At 42.1% G+C, this 19,162-nt stretch overlaps 2 long non-coding RNA genes across 3 annotated transcripts in view; both read right to left on the minus strand.

The window, feature by feature from the left end:
* LOC142600638 (uncharacterized) overlaps positions 1-19,162 on the minus strand; it is a 184,167-nt gene that overhangs the window by 79,165 nt on the left and 85,840 nt on the right. The window lies entirely within an intron of this gene.
* On the minus strand, positions 2,597-8,928 carry LOC142600640 (uncharacterized). Its single transcript, XR_012834242.1, has 4 exons — positions 8,858-8,928; positions 6,317-6,471; positions 5,830-5,981; positions 2,597-5,454 (listed from the first exon to the last, which is right to left on the minus strand). It is a non-coding gene; the product is annotated as an uncharacterized LOC142600640 (long non-coding RNA).

Here is a 19,162-nt window from a genome sequence, read left to right on the forward strand (position 1 = left end):
GAGTCCTGATAGGCTCCTCATCTCGACGTTCCTCTTTGACGATGAGTTTCCGAAGGCAGTGGTGGAAGGTGAGTAAAGGCTTATGCTCATATTGCTTTTGGTAGAGACCACACTCAGATTCAAAAACTGCAGAGCAGCCTGCCAGAGGCTCTAGCGTTATCACTTACAGGCTTTCTGGCTCTTGGTGGGAGTACTGAGAGGATTATTGGTGACCAAGTCTTGGAGCTTTGCTGGCTTAATGTGTGATGTGTGTTCAGGAAGGCTGGAGTCTTAAGAGACATGGGTGCTAGGACATGTAGGGCTTCTGGGCACATGGGATCTGTCTCCAGGGAGTATTTGAGCACTATTTAGGTATCTCAAATCCTATTGATGTTGTATTTCTTTCCCCATCTTCCTTTCTCTTGATGTTTTTAGTTTTTTAATGTTGTTTCTTACTTTTTTTAAAATCCATCACTAGAATTGCAACAAAATGATTCCATGACTCAAGAAATTATGAGGACAGGGCAAGTCTTATATGAGAGTCTTCAATTTTGATTCAAGGCAATAATTATTGAAAAATGTTACCAAGTGGACAATTCTTACGAATGAATGCCCCAGTTATGTTGACCTGAACTCAAGTTCCTTTCCACCAGTGAGTTTTGCCTTTGATCCATGAGGAAATGTGTAATGGGAAGGGAAAGAAATGGAAAGAAATAAAGTGAGGACGGATAAGAACAGACTTTAATAAACAACAGCAAGGATAATGGGTGAGTCTCTGTTAGTAGGACACTTGGAGTTGTCCATGCCTAATCTGTTCTTCCTGTTATGAAGAAAGAAGATTGAACAGCAGTGCAACCAGAAACTACAAGAGATATGTTTTCTATATACTGCTGCTTCTAAAGATAACGGGTCAAACCTCCCATGGGTGAACAGGAACCAAAGTGGAATAAAGTTGGCAGGATCTGATTCAACGCCAGGGAGTGTCTCTTTTTGTGTTTACCTTTTTTTTTTTTTTTTTTTCCCCTCAGACATAGTAGGCTTTTTCATGGCTGATTTTCAACTGGGGAGTCACCCACACTCAAAAGAAGTGTCTTGCCAACAGGCCTCAGGTGTGCTCCAGTGAAAGCAGGACCATAAAAGTGGTAGTGAGGGATGTGAAGACAGCTCCAAGCCTTAAATTTATATCTCCCACGCTGACACAGTGCATCTGTTTTCTATTTGGGCTTGCACGCATGTGTTTTTTTAAGTTGACATTTTAGAAAAATTGGAACATTTTGTCATTTCCCTCCGTACAGATGTACAGGCGGGAGAGGTCTGTTCAGCTGGGAACTTGTGCTCAGCTAGAAGAGGAGAATTTTCTCCATATTAAAGGGTCACATTAAGGTAACCTGAACCTGTGCTTGGAGTCCTTGCTCTCAGAGACAGAGGGCAGGCTTGAATCTCAGCTGCTGTTTAAGAGAAATGGGGGGGGAAAATCCTTCTTGCCTATACAGCTTCAGTGAATGGCTTCAAAGGCGAATCAGTTGACTACCAGAGTTTGCAGAGAGCCTTAATGGAGACCAACTAAGGCTCTGAGTACTCCCTCTCACCTGTGAAACTTCACCTCTTAGGCAGAATATCCCAAGTTGGCTTAATCTGATTTGCCTTCTTGTAATACAAAGAGCATCTCCACCAGTGTCTGCAGGTGGCCAAGAAGTAGTGGAAGGAATGTCGGCAGCTGAAATACAGGGTGCCAGCACTTGAGCTGAAGGACAAGCATTATTAGCTGATAGTCAGAAGAGGTGGTAATCATCAGGCACTCAAGGAGTCGCCCACTTTGCCTACTGGGTTCTCCTTTTCTTGCCTGCCTTGACTTGCTAGCACACCAAGAGATGACTTTTCACAGGGGAAATAACCGTAATGGGAAAAAGAGGTCTCAAAAAATAACACCTTTCATGTCAACATTAAGGAGTGGTGAAAAAGAAATGAAAGTCAACTTTCTGTAATGATCAGTGAATTGTTTGCTCTCCACTCTGTCCTTAACTCCAAGAGGATTTTTAAAACATTATTTTCTCTGAAGCAGATGGTTATTGATTCCTTTTCTCCTACCTTCTCCTCTGGACCTTCAGACTGCTAATGCCTAACAGCACAAACGGGCTCTTGCCTGCCCTCAGCAGATTGACATTTTCATCACAGCCAGGACCTTCAGGCTATGATGAATACAGTAAAGGAAATATAATAATAATAATAGGATAAGCCTGAATTTTCACTAGTTCAGCATTAAGCTCATGGGGTCACCTTGTGACAAAGGTTTCTGAAGCATCCTTAGATTCACAAGCACATCTCTCCTGAGATCTAGGTAGCTCTTCATATTCCCAAATAAAATAAATTGAACTCTATGCAATTTACAAGCAATAAGGTTTTCAGTATCAGACTGATCATATAAAATACGTGATGAGTTCATGCTTATTTTCCATGTTACGTTAATTAGTTGGGTTAACACCATCATTTCTGCAGCTGCCGTTCCTTGTGTCATACCCTCTGCACACCAGCAATGGCAACCTTGCAGTATTCCTGTGCCTTTAGAGTTGGGTTACAGGGCATTCCAGTGATATTTCACGTAAGTTTTTCGGTTGGGTTTTCTGTGGGTAGGCCTGACAAGATCACATATTTCAGTGACAGCCTCTCCTTGTCAATGGGTTCACAGTCTACACTGATTACTGTAAAATCCCCTTCATGCTTGCCATTTCAAACTGGATTAAATTTGGAATTAAGCGAAATTTCAACTGGCCTGGACACTCTCTTGTGCAAGGAAAACACTCTTAAAAGAAGCAATTAGGAATAACAGTTTGTCTACTAAATTTTCCAGACATGTTACTCTCAGGTCGGAGGGGATGGTAACCTCCACCCCTCAAAAAGCAGAATTTTTTAGCTCGAGGAAAGCATCTTTCCTAATCAGGCAACACTGAAGCAGAATGAATTGCTTGCTGACACATATCAATAGCTTCTGCCAAATTATACATGATTTAAGGCAACTAATGCACTATGTGATGATAGCTGAAGGCAAGCATATCCCAAAAGATATATTGCTTACCACCTGCCTGGACAAGAAGTACAAATATTATTACATACAATTTGGGGCAGCTCTGCACTTTTAAAATTCTGACATATGAGTTTTGGTTGAGTTGTTAAGATATTTTCCATAAGATGCTGTTCTCATTTTGTCATGCTGTTAAAAACAAAACTTAAGTCCTTATTTCAGAGATGATCTGTATGAAAAATAAATGAATAAATAATAAGCTAATAGCAGCAGCAAGAAGATTAGCACTAAGAGCTTAATAAAAACTCCTGGTTTTTTTTTATTATTATTATTTTAAAGCAAAACAGCCTAAAAAAGAAATATTTCTCCTTGCTTTGAATAAAATAAAATTTGGTTTATAGCTAGAATAAATATTTGAAATTAGCAGAACCTAGTAAAACTTATGTTCTGGTGACAGAAGATGTTTTTAGGATAGTAATTTACATCATTAAGTAACTATCAAAGAAAATAAATGCTGAGTTTTCTTATACATGAAAATAAAAGGGTTTGAGGAAAATTGTGGTTTTTTCTAATTAGAAGAGCAACAGTTTGTCATCTAAAATATTTCAGATGCGTCCTTCCTACAGTACTCCCAGCAAAAAGAAACGGTTGAAATGGTGTCCATAGCCATTCATCAGAAAGGCTGTATTCACCAGATATTAACAACCAGCTGCTGGATCCAGACTTTCTTTACATTGCACTGTATATACAACTGGATTGCCTTTAGCAGAGGCAGGTGACAAGTGACAAGTCTTTTACTTTGTTAAGAATTTCATGAAACTGCAGAGGAAAAGATTTTGATGCATACAAATACAATTGATTCCAGCAAGATAAAAAGTTAAAACAACAAAACTCAGATTAAACCCCAAAAGCTTTTTTAATTCTTATTTTTCTTTCTTTAAATTCATGTTTTTATCTGTATGATGATTTGTACAATAAAATAGAAGAAAAAAAATCAAAATTATCTTTGAAATAATGGAAACTTTCACCGTATGTCATGTCATGGAAAGTTTTCAACCAGTTCCAAAAATATCCATTTCATTTGGAGAGGGTTAGAAGTGTTGTGAGGAGATGGCAGCAAGTCCTTCTCATAGAGAGGACATCTACTGAAATTAGATCAACCATAACAGATGTGTGCTGAAAATATTCTTACAAACCTTCAGATTGTTGGTTCAGAGCTTCTTGAGCAAATGATAATTTGGCAATGGAGCTGGAATTAGTGAAATATTTTGGCTTCCCCAGGACGAATATTTTTCACCCACCCCAACTAAATTAGACACAACAAGGAAGAGGAGGAGTGGAAAAATCAATGGAGGAGTGGAGAACAATATTCTACTGTGAGAAATTACTATGTGGAGATTAAATGACTTGTTTAAGGTCAGATAGGAAATGTATGGCCAAGGCCTTTGGGAGGTCCAGATCAAAGATTGAACTGATGTCTTATCCTTCATTCAAGGCCCTTGGGAGGTCTAGATCAAAGCTTGGACTGATGTCTTATCCTTCCTTTCTTCTTGTGTTTATATGTGAACTTAAGGTATTACCCAAAGGAAAGCAATCTTCACCATCAAGTAAAAAAAAGTCCTTTTTTCTTTCTCCTTCATAGCATAGAGCTAATGAACTGCTGTGAGCTGAATGGTGATGTGGGAATCTGGACACATGAGCTTTGCTCCTGAGCAGAAGATTTTACTGCCCTGCCAACTGTTTCCAGAACAGGTCACCTCTTCGGTCTTTCTATTTCTGCCAAGTGGTGAGGAATATATGTGGGTGTCCTACCTGGTAACTCCGGTGTCTATTCTGAACAACCACCTAAAATCTCTTCCTGCCCCTCCTGTTCTCATTTCTTCTCATTCCTAGCTGCCTTTCTTGGGCAGAAGAGAAGCAATTGCAGAGTTGTCTGGAGCAGTGCCAGAAGGTAGCCATGCAGATGGACCTCACACTAAACGTGTGTGTGTATATATATATATATAAAGTTACATACATTCTCACATTAAAAAACCACAACAAATTAGTCCCAAAGTTTCAGGCTATTCACTTCTATGCAGTAGTTCTCAGATGTCATTGTGAAAAACCTGGACCTTGATGAGTGCCAGAAAAAGGCATGAGCACTAGAAATCATAAGAGATACAAATCTTTCCTTTTTGAGAGAAAGGGCAAGATTTTTGTCCAGAAGATGATTTCAAACAAGCCAGGAAAAATATTCTTCACAGTGTCTCCCAATAAGCACCCACAGAGATGTCCTTGGGATCACCTCACTTGGGTAGATGAGCTGCAGCTATTTGTCTCTCTGGGTTGGGGGGATGCTGATGCCATAAATCCATCATCAGATGTTTTGATCCCTCCTTAATTCCTCCTACATGCAAGCTCTCCTTGAAATAAGGCCAGCTGCTGGCAGGGGTACTTCCTCCTGATGGACCCTCCTATCTTCCCCAGATTTCACAGGTTTTGCCAAGATGAGCAGAAAGGGGAAAAAAAAAAAAAAGTGAGGAAGGAAAAGACCACTCATTATTTCTCATATAAAACAGCTCATGAACTTCGGAAACTCTTTAGATGTCTATTTGCAACTGGGAACAGAAAACAATCTGGTTTCCTATAACACACTAATTTCAACACGTACTAAGCAGGGTAAAAATTATTCGTTAAGCATTAGAAAAAAAGAAAAAGATGAAAAAGAAAAAGAAAAAGAAAAAAGAAAAAAGAAAAAGAAAAAGAAAAAAAAGAAAAAGAAAAAGAAGAAAAAAAGAAAAAGAAAAAGAAGAAAAAAAGAAAAAGGCAGAGAGAGATGAGAGGCTTACATAGGAACAGGTCCAATCTAATTTCTAACGGCCGAGACAGGAGACCAGTTGCAAGTATTGGGGATTCAGTTCTGTTTTGGTTGCAAATGTAGGTTATGTTGGCATGGTGTTTTGAAAACAGGTGTGAGCAAGCTCCGTCCCACCTCCAGGTCCTGTGTAGACAGACTATGTAGACACTTCAATGGTGCTGAAGGTTTTATTAAGTATCCTTTGGCTTTTCAGCACAGATCCTGTGGATAGACCTGAGTTCATGGCCAACTGGTTTCGAACATGGGCAGAGGAATTACATGTTTTGACTGGACAGGCATCCCCTTGGAGATTCTGGATGGCTCCAAGCACAGTGTTGATGAGCCATAAAAGTATGTAAAACATTGAAGGGAAAAAAACACTAAACCAAACCAAAAACCCCAACACCCCACCCCCCCCCCAAAAAAAAAAAAAAAAAAAAAAGAACAACAAATTGGGACTCTTATGTTCCATTACTGACCTTGCCAATGATTCATAGTATGACCTTGGCCAACTCATCTAATCTTGTTACGCTGGCATAATTAACTGAAAATGAGTCCTTTCCCAAATCTTGTCTTTCCCAAATGTCTTGTCCCAGGAAGAAGAATTAGTCTTCAGGGTCCCTGTGGCTGTTACCTCTCAAGAATAATGGCCAATCCTGATTTTGAAACTGCAGTAGCTCTTGAATCACATTGGGACTGCAGAAGATTTACAGAATGGATCAGCTCACATTCAGTAAAGCTGAGTTATGGCAGGAATGGCTGGAGAGAAGAGCTCCTGTTGTATTCGAGGGATTAGAGATCTTCTCTTACTAGAGAAAAGTTATGGGGCTTTGGCTTATTCAGCCTAGCAAAGTAAAAGCAGCAAGGAGAAATGTGGCTGAACTTCAAAGAACTAGATGAATTACCAAAGTAATACAATATTTCTGACATGGAAAAAAAGGAGTTGGAAAGGAGAAAGAGGCCTTTGATAAGAATAACAGAACAGAAGATCCAAGCGCTTAGGTAACTGTACAATGGAGCATTCTAAGTTTGTAAGTGGAATCATATGTGGAGGGCATCTTGGGAGGAGCTTGGTGGTCAGTGAGTTACCTTCAAACCCTCAGCTTCTCTCTTATATAACCCATGGGCAAGGCTCATCAGGCTTTTAACTACCCAATAGTTTGACATCACTGGCATTACACTAACGGCAGTATTACTCCAACCTGTAGGGTATGGTATACGGGCGAGGTAGAGAGAGAAACAGGGTCATACAATTATACCTTGGGTTAGCTCATTCTGGTGCCAGAGAACACACAGGAATGCCAAAATGGTGAGTCAAGCCCCTTGAAAATCAAAACCCTGGCAGAGAGTAAGGCATTAAATGAGAATCACCTCTCCCTCAATGGATTCAAACTACAAAGTGGGGAACAGGGTTCAGTCTCTGAATTGTCGCAGGGGATAGTTTGAACCAAAGCCCCCAAATCTTAGCATTGACTTTGGATAATGGCAGAGCGGAAACTGAACTTAGACCAGTTCTGTAGCTGAGAGGGATAAAGTCTGGACTTGGACTGAAGCACGTGTACTGCAAACCTTGCTTGTTTGCAGATCCTGCAAGCTGAGGTGCAGTACATATTGAACACTCCTTGCCCCAGTCCCTCCTCACCTCCCTTGCATCTGCTCATGGTCTCTGGCTTGTTTAGTCTAGACTATACAATCTCATTATGTTTCCTAATTCCTGATCTCTTGCTAAAATCAAACCGGATAAGATTACATGCCAGATAAGGCAGAAAATTCCACCAAAGCCCAATGACATGATCTTATCAAATGATGACTTTAATTCCTATCTCTGCTAATTAGAATAGCGTATTATGTGGAATCCGATGAAGGCAAATTCCATTAATTTCTCCCCTGTCTCCTGATTTCCCACTTGTCTACTGTCAAGGATTTTCAGTTAATTTCAGATGGTTAAGGGCAAAACTAGCATATTAAAGAAATCCATCCTCTTCTGCAAGGATCTTTTTTGCTTCGTTCCCCTATATCTATATGTGGCATAGAAGGGGCTTGGAACTCTTCCAGATGCTCAGCTTCTGAAGGATGACATTGCCTCCTTGATTTCACCTCCTGGCAACCTACACTGAAAAACCAGGATTTTCTAAGAAAGAAATTTTTGCTCTGTGCTGAAATGAAAATGGCTTTAGGGTAGAGTAAGGCAGGTGGTGTAAACTATGAGGTACAGTGCAGGGATGACATCAACAAGCCATTTGCTACTCTTCCTCCTCCGGTGAGCTAAAAAAAACATGATGTTCAATCTAGACAGGCAAATATGTTCACTTCCCTGCATCCCATGTTGCAAGAGCCAATTCCATCTGTGATTAAACAGTGACCTGTTCAAGCACTTCTCACACAAACACCAAGGATGAAACAGGACCATGTTCAGTCCCAGGGGAAAGGGATTGGTTTATATTGTGGCGGAAGGTGATAAACAAACTCCTCTTTACCCTGCTAGCTGTGAATCAGCTGTAACTGTGCAGAAGTAAACACCTGCTTGAAGGGCAAAGGTTAGGAACCAGCTGTCCTGGCTGCTGCTCAAGCTGGGAGCAAAGCAGGCTGCAAGGATTCAAGCATTTGCTTGAGACCATTTGCTCCCAGAGCGTTATGAGACATCAGAGGAGCACAGAGAGCAGAGGAGTGCTTGGAGACACTTTAAACACTTCAATTCAAGAACTGTCAAGGCTCAACATCGTCAATGCTGAGTAAATGAATATGTTTTATTTGCCTGTCACTGATGAGTAAGAAGGATTTTGTGTTGCAAAAAGAAAAGTTTGCTTGAGGGAGTTTTGTTTCTGCCTAACACTTATGGTTAATGACAGGTCTGATCAGGGGCCTAGGGAGAAGCAGCCTCCTCTATTTGGAGCCTAAAAGAGGTTTCCAATGCGATCATGTTTTAATGCAATCCTGCATGCCCATCTTCTAAAAAATTAGGGTCCTAATGACCCTGTCTATGCTGACAAAAGACTTAGAAAACAAGCTCAAACACCCACCTGCTGCTGTTTTGGCTCATAACCCTCTCCTTGACAAGGTCCAGACACCTCAGCTCAGGACATCAAGCCCCGAGGACCATAAGCAAAACGAGCAATACTACATCCTACAGTCCACCAGTGCTAGCCTAGAAAGCTTTGCCTCCTCAAACACCCTCCTTTGCCCTCTTGTCACACCCCACAGGAGGGGAAACTTGTTTGTTCTTTTTTTTTTTTCCTGATTCTACTGTTGGACTTAGCAAAGTCTTCATGCTATATCAGACACTTTAGGAAAAAAAAAAAACAAAAAACAAAAAACAAAAAAACCCAAACAAACAAACAAAAAAAACATGCTTGCAGAACAAGAAAGATGACTTAAATTCACAAGCAAAACGTGAACCAAAGGAGACTCATAACCAAGTGCTATGTAATGTAGACGTGGCCAGTCTGTGCCTCATGGCCTCATGGCCAAACTTTGCTCCCTGCTCCTATTTAATTAGCAGAATTGACACTGCCAATGTCAGAGTTAAAAATGGAGCCATGGAAAATCATTAATCACTGTGAGACATTCAGGGGGTGGAAGAGTAGGTGGGTAGGTAGACCAACAGACAGGTAAGTAAACAAAGAGTATTATCATCAGAGTATCATTTCTCAGACTGATAACATCCGTGCTCCTACCTACTCTAAATATAGGAAGGTAAAGAAATGCCAGGGTTGCTTGGTTACTTGGAGGTGGGAACAGGATGGAGATAGTACTAATTAACTTCTCATTCCCTGGCAGTTCTGTATAAAATATAAACTCATCATTAACATCCTGCTGGTCCACAGATTCCTTCTACAGGAAAAAAAAATATGAAAAAATCACAATCCCTTCCCACTCAGGGATTTAAGGATAGGCGTTGCAGTGAGAACCTCTGCAAAGCCCTAAAAACAAACAGATCATTTAGTCTAGTAGAAGTCTGAACAATGAAAAGCAAGATACCTCACCTGAATAAACAGTTACCACAATCTTTGCAATAGCCTGGGCTGGCCTTCATGCTAATTTATAAATTGGAAAAACCTGCAAGTGATTCTACGTTTGTTACTGAGGAATAACTGCTGTGTGTACAGACAGCTTGGAGAGAAGGAAGGAAGGAAGGAGAGAATTGCAGCAAATAGGGCTTGCTTTGAGCCGCTACCAAAGATAAGAAGAGAACAGACAAAGCATTGCCCTCTGGACAAAAGCTTCCCTTGCTGTTAACTGGTAATGCACTGGGTGCACAGCCATGCCCTCCAAGAGTGATGACCGAGCAATTTTGCCTGGTGCCAAATTTGCATTCATTTTCATGCCTTTGCATACTCGAAGGTCAAGTTAGCTTTGGCTTCCTCTCCCCACTCATCTCCTGGGCACTGTCAGGGAACTTGAGCCCTTTTCCTTTCTGACCGATGGAATTCACTCTCACACACTCTTCTCTTTGTGCAACCAGGTACAACTCTGATAAGGGCCTTCCAGCTCCCTTCTGGGAATCGGAGCATCTCCATCTGGATAAGGTTGGCAGACTGTGTGGGTATAACTGTCTATGGTTGCTTATGTCTTTACCATGATATTTTCTGACCATTGAAGAGGCCGAAGCTGGAGCTGGAAGAGAGTCAGAAGAAGGATATCTTCCGTTATCAATCAGGATATGAGGGCATGGATCTTCCAACAGTAAATGGTGATGTGTTCTTATCTGGTCATTGAAAAGATAAGTTAAAAACTGCAAGACTGAGATGCATTTTAAGTTCAGGATCCCTTTTCATTCTGGAATTTCATTTAATCCCCAGTGTACACCATAGAAGACTCCATCTGAGACAGTCACCCCAGACTCCCCTTTATAGTCAGTGGAGAGAAACAGGCACTTCCAAGGCACATGCCTTCAACCTTGTTTAAGAACCTGCCCAGAGGGCAACGAACCTGCCCTAGACTGCATTCACTACATCCCCATGCACTGGCAAGGGCAGCTGGGGTGACTAACTCCAGTGGAGGCTGCACCACTCCGGATATATGCATTAAGTCAGATAAATTCCACCCTCACTCCATCGCTAACTTCTGTCTGTGCACGCAACATCTTCAGCACAAGTCCCAGCAGCCCTGTGGAAACACACCTGGCCTTTCCTATTGACTGCATGACTGATGGACTGACACGATCTGGGTGTAGCATAGCATTTGGGTGAACTCAGGAATGCACAAGATCAGAGCGAGGGAGGCAAGTGCTTCATCTCCATCAGTGCTCAGGGCTGGAAGGACATAAGGAACTGCTGAGCACAGAATAGCTCGTCCCTGTGCTCCTTCCACTGAGCAAATGTTTAAGAAGATTGCTTGCAATCTGAGAAAATCTTGCTTGTAGTGGCTGTGAGAAAACAACCTATATAACAACAACACCTTTGTTCAAGACACTGAGCATAAAATGAGAGCTGGACAAGCAGGAGAAATGAATGCACGCCACAAATTCTAAAAGGAGAGGGGTTGGGGTGCAGTGGTTTTAGTTAGCATGGATTGAAGGGTTAGAAATAGTAAGAATAGTATTTCTTCTGTCATGTGGCAGTCTTCAGGAAGGATTCTGGCAGAGCTCTCTCCTTGTGGCAGTCCCCATTTGTCTGAAATTTTCACGCAAGAAGGTTTTCCTCCTTGGATAGGTGCATGGCTGGCTGGTAGGAATGAAAGAATGAAGTCATAAATGAGAAGCAGAGCCTCGCTGCTTCCTCAGACTTAGTCTGAAGCAGGAGTTCCCATCCTAACTCTCTTAGGATCTCCCCTTCTTTACTTGTCCTGTGTTTTTGGGAACAGCTATGAATGTCAAGTCCAGTGGAAATAGGCAAAATAGATTCACTAATACAAAACAGCTACATTGCATTGCTCTGACGTACCATGTGCAAAAACCAAAATCATCATAAATATTTATTTTTTTTTAATCACTGTAATAGTGACAGTAGTTTCTTTTTGGAGCTGTTTGGCATCCCTTTATGGAACAATTCTTAAGAAAGAAAAATTCCAAATGGAGTGTTAATGGCCACAGCAATGACAAAGATTTATTTTTTTTTGACTCTGCAAGCACACAAAACATGGAGAGTGAACCTACTGCTGGGTGTGAGCCTTGTGTAGTGTTCTTGAAGGCAGAAAGCTTAGGAAGGAAGAGGGTGGGTTTTCAGTTTTTGAAGACCAATTCTAAATAAGTTAAAGAGCCCTTACATTTCACAGAGTAGATACTTAAGACTAAGGTACACAAAAGGGGTACTTTAGTGGATTTTATAATGTGTCAGATTGATTGGAGAAAATGAATATTTTTTAATCTGAATTTTGGTTGTAAAAAAATTAAGATTTCACCTCCCCAACAAGAAACTAATGTACTTCATAAGGATCAGAGGAGACTGGACATAATATAGATCTTAAAAATAATTCTGAGAAAGAATTCATTTATTTTTGACATGAACATAGAGTTTTCTTAAACTTTGATTTGGTTTAGTGTAAGAGGCAATGGGCACAAAACGAACAGGAAATTCCATTTAAGCATTAGTAAAAGCTTTTTTACTGTCAGTGTGATCAAACACTGGATCAGACAGAGAGGTTATGGAGTCCCTGTCCTTGGAGAAATTCAAAAGTTGACTGGACAAGACCTTGAGCAACCTGCTCCAGTTCACTCTGAGCAAGGGATGGACTAAACGATCTCCAGAAGTCCACCCTATCCTCAGAGTCTTGGTGGTATGTGAGCTCAGAACAATCCCCATGCTACAAGAATCACTTGCTGACCTCCCTCATGATTGTGCTTCCAGTTATTCGACAGCCCTATGATACAGGGTGGTTATGTCCATTCTCATGTGGGAAGGAAACTGAGGCACTGTGCTGCAGATGTGCTCAAGTTCTCCTATGGGCTCAGTGGCAGAGCTCCTTCTTGCCAACCTTCCCTGATCCACCTCCCCGCCAAATGTCCCTGGACAAGGCATAAAAATGAGGAATAAGCTGGGTAGAGCTGAAGATACCTGGTCCTGAAAAAGGGCATTTCTTGTCCTTAGGACCAACTGTGCTGTGAATGGGTTAGGAACAGATGGAGCTAATTCAGAAATCCTAGGCATTTCAGCAGGAGGGGAAGGGTAGCGGTAGGGGAAGCAAGCCAGCAGAGACATGCCTTGGCCAAGCATGTAGAGAAGGGGAAAAAGAGGAGACAGAAATGACAAAGGGTTGGAAGGTAGTGCGGGAATACATAGAGAGAAGACAACCGCTGAGCTAATGCAGCAGATGGGGAATCAGATGAGTTTGATTGTTGCTGGACACTGATCTTCACTGTGGCCTTGGATGTGTCACTGTGCCTTGCTACATTACTCTCTAAAACTGTGGTAAGGACTGGCTTAGGACCAATTGCCCTTACCAGTCCAGGGTGAGAGCTCAAGACTCACTTTGTGATGGGGGGACAGATGCTGAACCAAAATGCATTGCTCAGGTACCCAAAACCCCATCTCGCACAGGGCTGCAGGGACCTCACCAGCAATGGTATGTCAAATCAGGGGACCAACGAGTTGCTGGGGCTGCCGCCTGCCCTCACAGTTGGAAGGAGCTTGGACAGGGGCTGGCTGTGCCGCTGAAGCTGCCTTTTATTGCCTAAAGAAAGAATGTGGCTGATTTCCCTGCGGTTTCTGAGAACATGCTATCTGGCTCACCTGCGGCTCCTGTGGTTTGGGCCTCGGGGGCTTGGTTGGGTTTTGTTCTCCCCCTTTGCTGCCCCATCCCCTGGCCTCCAATGGGAAGTCATACAAGTTCGAAGAGAGCCCATAAAAACGCCGCCTCTCCACAAACAAACCGTGACATCAAAGGGAGGCGTGAAGGGGAGCCAAAATATCAGAATCAAAGGCACTGACTCATTTCTGCTGCACCCTCTGCATTGCCAGGAGGGCCACAAGCCACCATGGCCCCCCAGGGTGAGATGTGCACCCACCCTCCCACTCACCCTTGGGGAACCCTTGGCTCGACATCATCACAGCAGCAATCTTTTTCCATACAGCACCTCTTCTCATCTGCTGCTGAAAGAGAAGCAATCAAGGTCCAAGTCACCTCCATGTTTGTCCTCATTCTGTTCTGCAGCTGAGATATGCACCAACAAACGATGACCAGGGAGGCACTTCAAAGCCAAGGCTTTTTTAATGACCAAAGTGAGGGACAACCTCTGACCTCCCCATGGGGGAAACAATAATTGTTGACAGAGCTGGAAAAAATGTTCTCATTGCGAACACAAACAGGCTGGAAGGGGCTTGCAGTGCCAGATGTGGCTGAGAAGTGTTTAGGAGCCGAGACAACATATGAAATTTCCATCACATTTTTATTAATCAGAAAAAGGGTCTGGGTGGTGGCTTTTTTTATTCCCCCCCCCCCCCCCAGTCAATACCAAACTGGAAAACAGACGTCAGCAACATTCCTCTTTTTTTTTTTTTTTTTTTACTTTTCTTCCCTTCCCTCTCCCCTTCTCCAATTTTAATTGGAATTTAAAGCAAATTGGGGATTGTCTTGGGAATGTTTTGCTTGAAATAATCTGCCTTGCCCATTTTCTGATGTTTTTCTTCCCCTTTCTCCAAGCTGAGCATCCCTTGTGTTTTAAAGCAGTTATTCACCCCCTTACTTGACTCATTAAGAGTTCTCCAAGGAAATGGATGCCCAATTGAGTTGTCCTTTTGCAATGCTTGCCCCACACACATGCACACACCTCACTCTGGGATGCAATAACAGGGCTCAAGAAAAGCAATGGGAATGGGCGTGGACTTAGTCATACTGTGTATCGGTCTTCTGGGTAGGTTTCAGATTTTTGAACTCACATCCCCTGGAGACTTTGAGCCTGTAGGGTACCTGTTACACACAGGAAAACTTGCGAACTGCAGCTGTAGAGAAGAGATTTTACTGATCCTGCCTTCTGGGAACCCATCCTGACTATAGCTTGGAAAGTCTTGGACTAGGAGAGCTTTGGAGACCAAGTGATGGACCATTGTGTCTAAAGGAATGATCCCCCAGACCTGCTATCCTTTGGGGCACAATACTGAGAAAACTATGTGCTATTGTCAACATAATCTTTTGTTTTCTCTGTCAGACATTGAAGCCAAACAGTGAAGACGAGACTCCTGATTAATGCAGTGTCCTCAGGGGACATTGACCATTGCTCCCCAGAACCATCTAGCACTCTTTCATGGGAGCCAGGTGCCCACTCCCCATTTGGGTTGGAGAAGGACACTACTCTGCCCTTGAGCTTGCCTGAGAAATGTTAGTTTCCCAACTTCATCTGGGGAACCTTCTTGCCGTTCTTCTCATGCAAAAAGGTATTTGGCTTGCTGCTGGAATAAGAACAGATTAAGGTTGTGAAGGCTCAGGACATACAGAAAAGTAAGGATATATGTGAGAAAAATGAGTGGGTATTGTTTCTCACATGGTGGAAATGGTATGATCTTTGTAGTGGGTTGGGAATTTCCTATGGATTATGTGTGTTGATTCCTCCCTGTCTTTCTCCTACCTGCCAGCTTTAGGATCCTTGGTAGAACTGACGAAGAAGCTGAAATATCCTTTAGCTTGGGCTAGATACCATTTCTACTTCTAGGCTCCAGTACAATAAGTCTTTATAAGCCTCCTTCATCTTTTTTCAGGCACAAACTTTTCCCCATCAGGTCTACCAGGTCAACCCACTCCAAGGGTTGAAGGTCAGGTTTCCCTCTACTTCTTTCAGAGTCAGTGAGCTCTGAAAATCCCTCTGCATCCACATGTTTATTGAGAGAACTCCCACCACTCTGCTCTGTCTGTCAGGCCTTGGTTTGGAGCTCCACCACTCCCAACTTAGAAAATTTTTCTCAACTTATTATGAAAAAACAACTGCTCCCCCTAGCTGAGAAATATTGCATGAACATTAAATTTTATAAACATGTGAAGTGAATTATTTTGTCAAAGTCCATAGGAAACTGAAAGAAGAGACTGAATGGCTGGCACCTCATTTTCTACATTATTATACAAGCAATTATTATATTAATCTATTTAACAATAAACTTTCATCATAAAGCAGAAAGAAAAAAAAGAAAGAAAAATACATTCTATGTTTTATATTCTGGACATTATATTTAAATTAGCCCTTTTCCCCCCTTTTTTTTCTTTTTTTTTTCTTTCTTCTCTTTTCTCTTTTCTCTTTTTTTTCTTTTTTTTTTTCTTTATATTTTTTCCCCCAGCTACATCCTTGTGATATGTGTTGTGTAGAATAGGTTATAAGACAGAAAGACCTGCTGATGTAAGAACCTTGTTGGGTAATTCCAAAAAAACTCCAACTACAACCCTAGTGGGAACCCATCATGGTGGTTGCACCTATGTTACATCAGGGGAAGAACCTGGTTCTTTTAACCCAGCCTTCTTCATGCAATCTGGAAACAGAAACTGCCAGCAAAAGTGGAAGAGTTGTGCCTGGGACCCGCAGGAGATTGCCACTGAGTTGGAGCTTGCTTCTGGATTCACAGGTTAGACTTCTGCTCAAGAGAACAGTCTCAGATATGCCCTATTTTAAGTTCCTATATACAATGTTTAGTGGTATTCATGCTGTGCACCACCTATGAGGACAGATACTGGAAATGAGTGGTGTCTCAGGTTTTTAGTCCTGTGGAGCTACTCTTCAGCTGGACAGATGTGTGTAGCTTCATGAATACCTTTGAAGGTCTCTTGGTTGTACTTGTGATGACGTTGCTTCTTATTTGTTTCAGTGGTGCATCCTTCAGATTGCTTCTGCTAAGCCTGGTAAACTGAATTAAACCTTCAGTGTAAATCTCATTGCAGTCCAACCAGTGATTCTTAGTCTAGACCAGTGAAAGTCATCCTAACTTTGCCTTTCCACCACATATCTCTCCACCTACAGCCCTAGGCATCTTAGTAAAATCCACAATACTTGGTAAATCAGTTAATGCTCTGTGAAGAAGCTAGGGAGATGCTGCTCCAAACTCTGAAGTACATTGCTGGCTGGCATTAGTCAATGTTCCTGCTGGTGCAGCGTCCAGGCAAGTCAAGAAGGATGAACCAGGTCAGGTTAATTTTATCTGCTACAGAAATGTATCCCTTTTGAGTGATAAAGTACAGCAGTCTGAGGCCATGAGTCTGCAAAACAGTTAAACATTTTCTTCCATGAGAATGATATCTGAGAGGCTTTTGTACCCTACTTGTGACTCCAGTGGGTTTTCTGCTCTAGTCCCCTGCAATCACACATGACAATGGCACGATTTAATCCAGGGTATACAGATTATCCAGTGTTGACAGCCCCAAACACTACAGTTTCTTGCACTCTCCCAAAAACAGATGGCTTGGGTCCTAAGACATAGAATCAAACTGTGTTTTCCCAGAAAATAGCAAAGAGGATAATATGACTTAAGTTAAACACGAGAGCTTTCTCTGAATCAATAGGGTCAATCAATCTAAAAACTGAAATTATATATGGACTTAAGTGTCTTAATTCATATCTCCTAACCTTACACTTGGAACAGAGAAAATGAGGTTATCGAACAACACTATACAGGCTCCTATAGTCAATGAAGATCTCAGACTGGCATTGCAATCTGGCATTCTTTTTCTCCCTCTTTTTCCTGTTTCTAGGGAGAGAGCAATTGCCTTAATTAAGGGTCTGAAGGCAGGTGAGAAGAATCCGACCTTAAATATTCTGTCCTACCAGTTGCTCGGGGTGAAATTACTCAGGGTTTCATATATACCACCCTGCTGAGATGACACAGCAGGAGACTTGCATGGCGATAGTCAGGTTACACTGAAATCAGATGTACATTTTGGGATGCGGGTTGGACAAAGTATTGGCACCCCTTCTTGAATCTGAAACCTGGTTGGATAGGAAATGCCCTAGTGTCTCTGTTGCTATCTGCTCCATAGCTCCAACTTCCCTCCTCCTGTCCAGCTGGACCAATGCAGCTCTGACTCAGAGGGAAATTTGCCATTTCTTGCATCACCAGATTTTCTCCGGCAGATAGGTGTTCCTCGGAGGTCTCCAGTGAAACTCCTTGTTCAGATTGGCCTTGCTTAGCTTAGGCCAGACAAAAAAAAGGGATTGAGGCAAGACATCCTGCAGTCAGCCAGGAAAGAGTTGGCCCAGGAGCAAGGGAAATCAGAGGGCAGCCCACATATATCAGCCAGTTGCCTGCCAGCTCCCATACCTCCTGAGTATTTCCCTGCTTGGAAAGCAACTCGCAGGCGTTCCCCCCTCGCCCGGGGGTGCTACTGTGTCTATTCCATTAAGCACACCCCCATAACCTGGGATGTTTGTTTTATCACTCAATTCCCTGACTTACGTAGATTCAGAGGGTCAGCAGGGTCTGCAATGTCCTTTGGAGATTCCTTCTCTTCCTTTCAGCTCATAACAACTCTTTGCCATTTTGGAATTTGACGCAAAACACTCGAATGTCAGCAGGTCCCGGTGGGACCTTTTGCCGGAGGTTTTCAAAGGCTTCTTCAAACAAGAATGAGTTCAGACTAATAATAATGCCAATAACGCACATAACAGTAAAAAGAAAAATATATATATATTTTATTCTTTCTTCAGAGCCCCAGTCATGAACTGCTCAGGGTGCCGTACAGACAAAACAAGAAACCAGCACCGTCCAAAAAAGGCTCAAAGTCCACGGCTGAGGTCCAGAACTGTGTTTAAGGCAACATTATTCAGCTTCCCAGTTTCCAAAATGAGAATAATAGGTACTACAAAGTTAAAATCCAAAATCTTCTAGAACAGCTGAGGAGTTTACTAATTGTTACAGTTTGTTTACTGTCCCCTTTTGGAGTTTTCTAAATTAATGGTTGGGATTGGGGACTTTTAGTATGGCCTACCCATTGGGTTGGGTTTAGCTCCTTTCGGGACTGAAGTGTGGGCATGACCTGTTTGGGCAGAATTTCATCAAACCATTTGCTCCAGTTTTTCTAATTTCACCATTTTTCCCATCAGATTTTGGCAAAGTCAGACTATGCAAACTTTTCAAATGCACATCTAGCCACCAGACATGATCGTATCTTTCATTCATAGGTAAGAAGTTTTATAACACTGCTAGCAGGTATGATAACTTCCACTGCAGAAATGGCCACATTTTAGGGAGAGATAAAGTGATCCCCTGTCTTTCCTACCACATTAAGCTTAAAAAAGCAACTTGCTGTCTCCTAGGGGCAAAGGTACCCAATGAATTTAATTTACTCAAGTTCAAGTCACAGAGGACTCCTGAAATTTCTCTCTGGCATACATCACAGATGAAGTATGTGCTCCTTGGGGGATTTTAATTCTTACAGCATTGTAATGACCAATCTAGAGGAACATGTTTTGGCCATGG

This window comes from Balearica regulorum, chromosome 2 (genome assembly GCF_011004875.1).
Source record: "Balearica regulorum gibbericeps isolate bBalReg1 chromosome 2, bBalReg1.pri, whole genome shotgun sequence".
Classification (NCBI taxonomy): Eukaryota; Metazoa; Chordata; class Aves; order Gruiformes; family Gruidae; genus Balearica; species Balearica regulorum.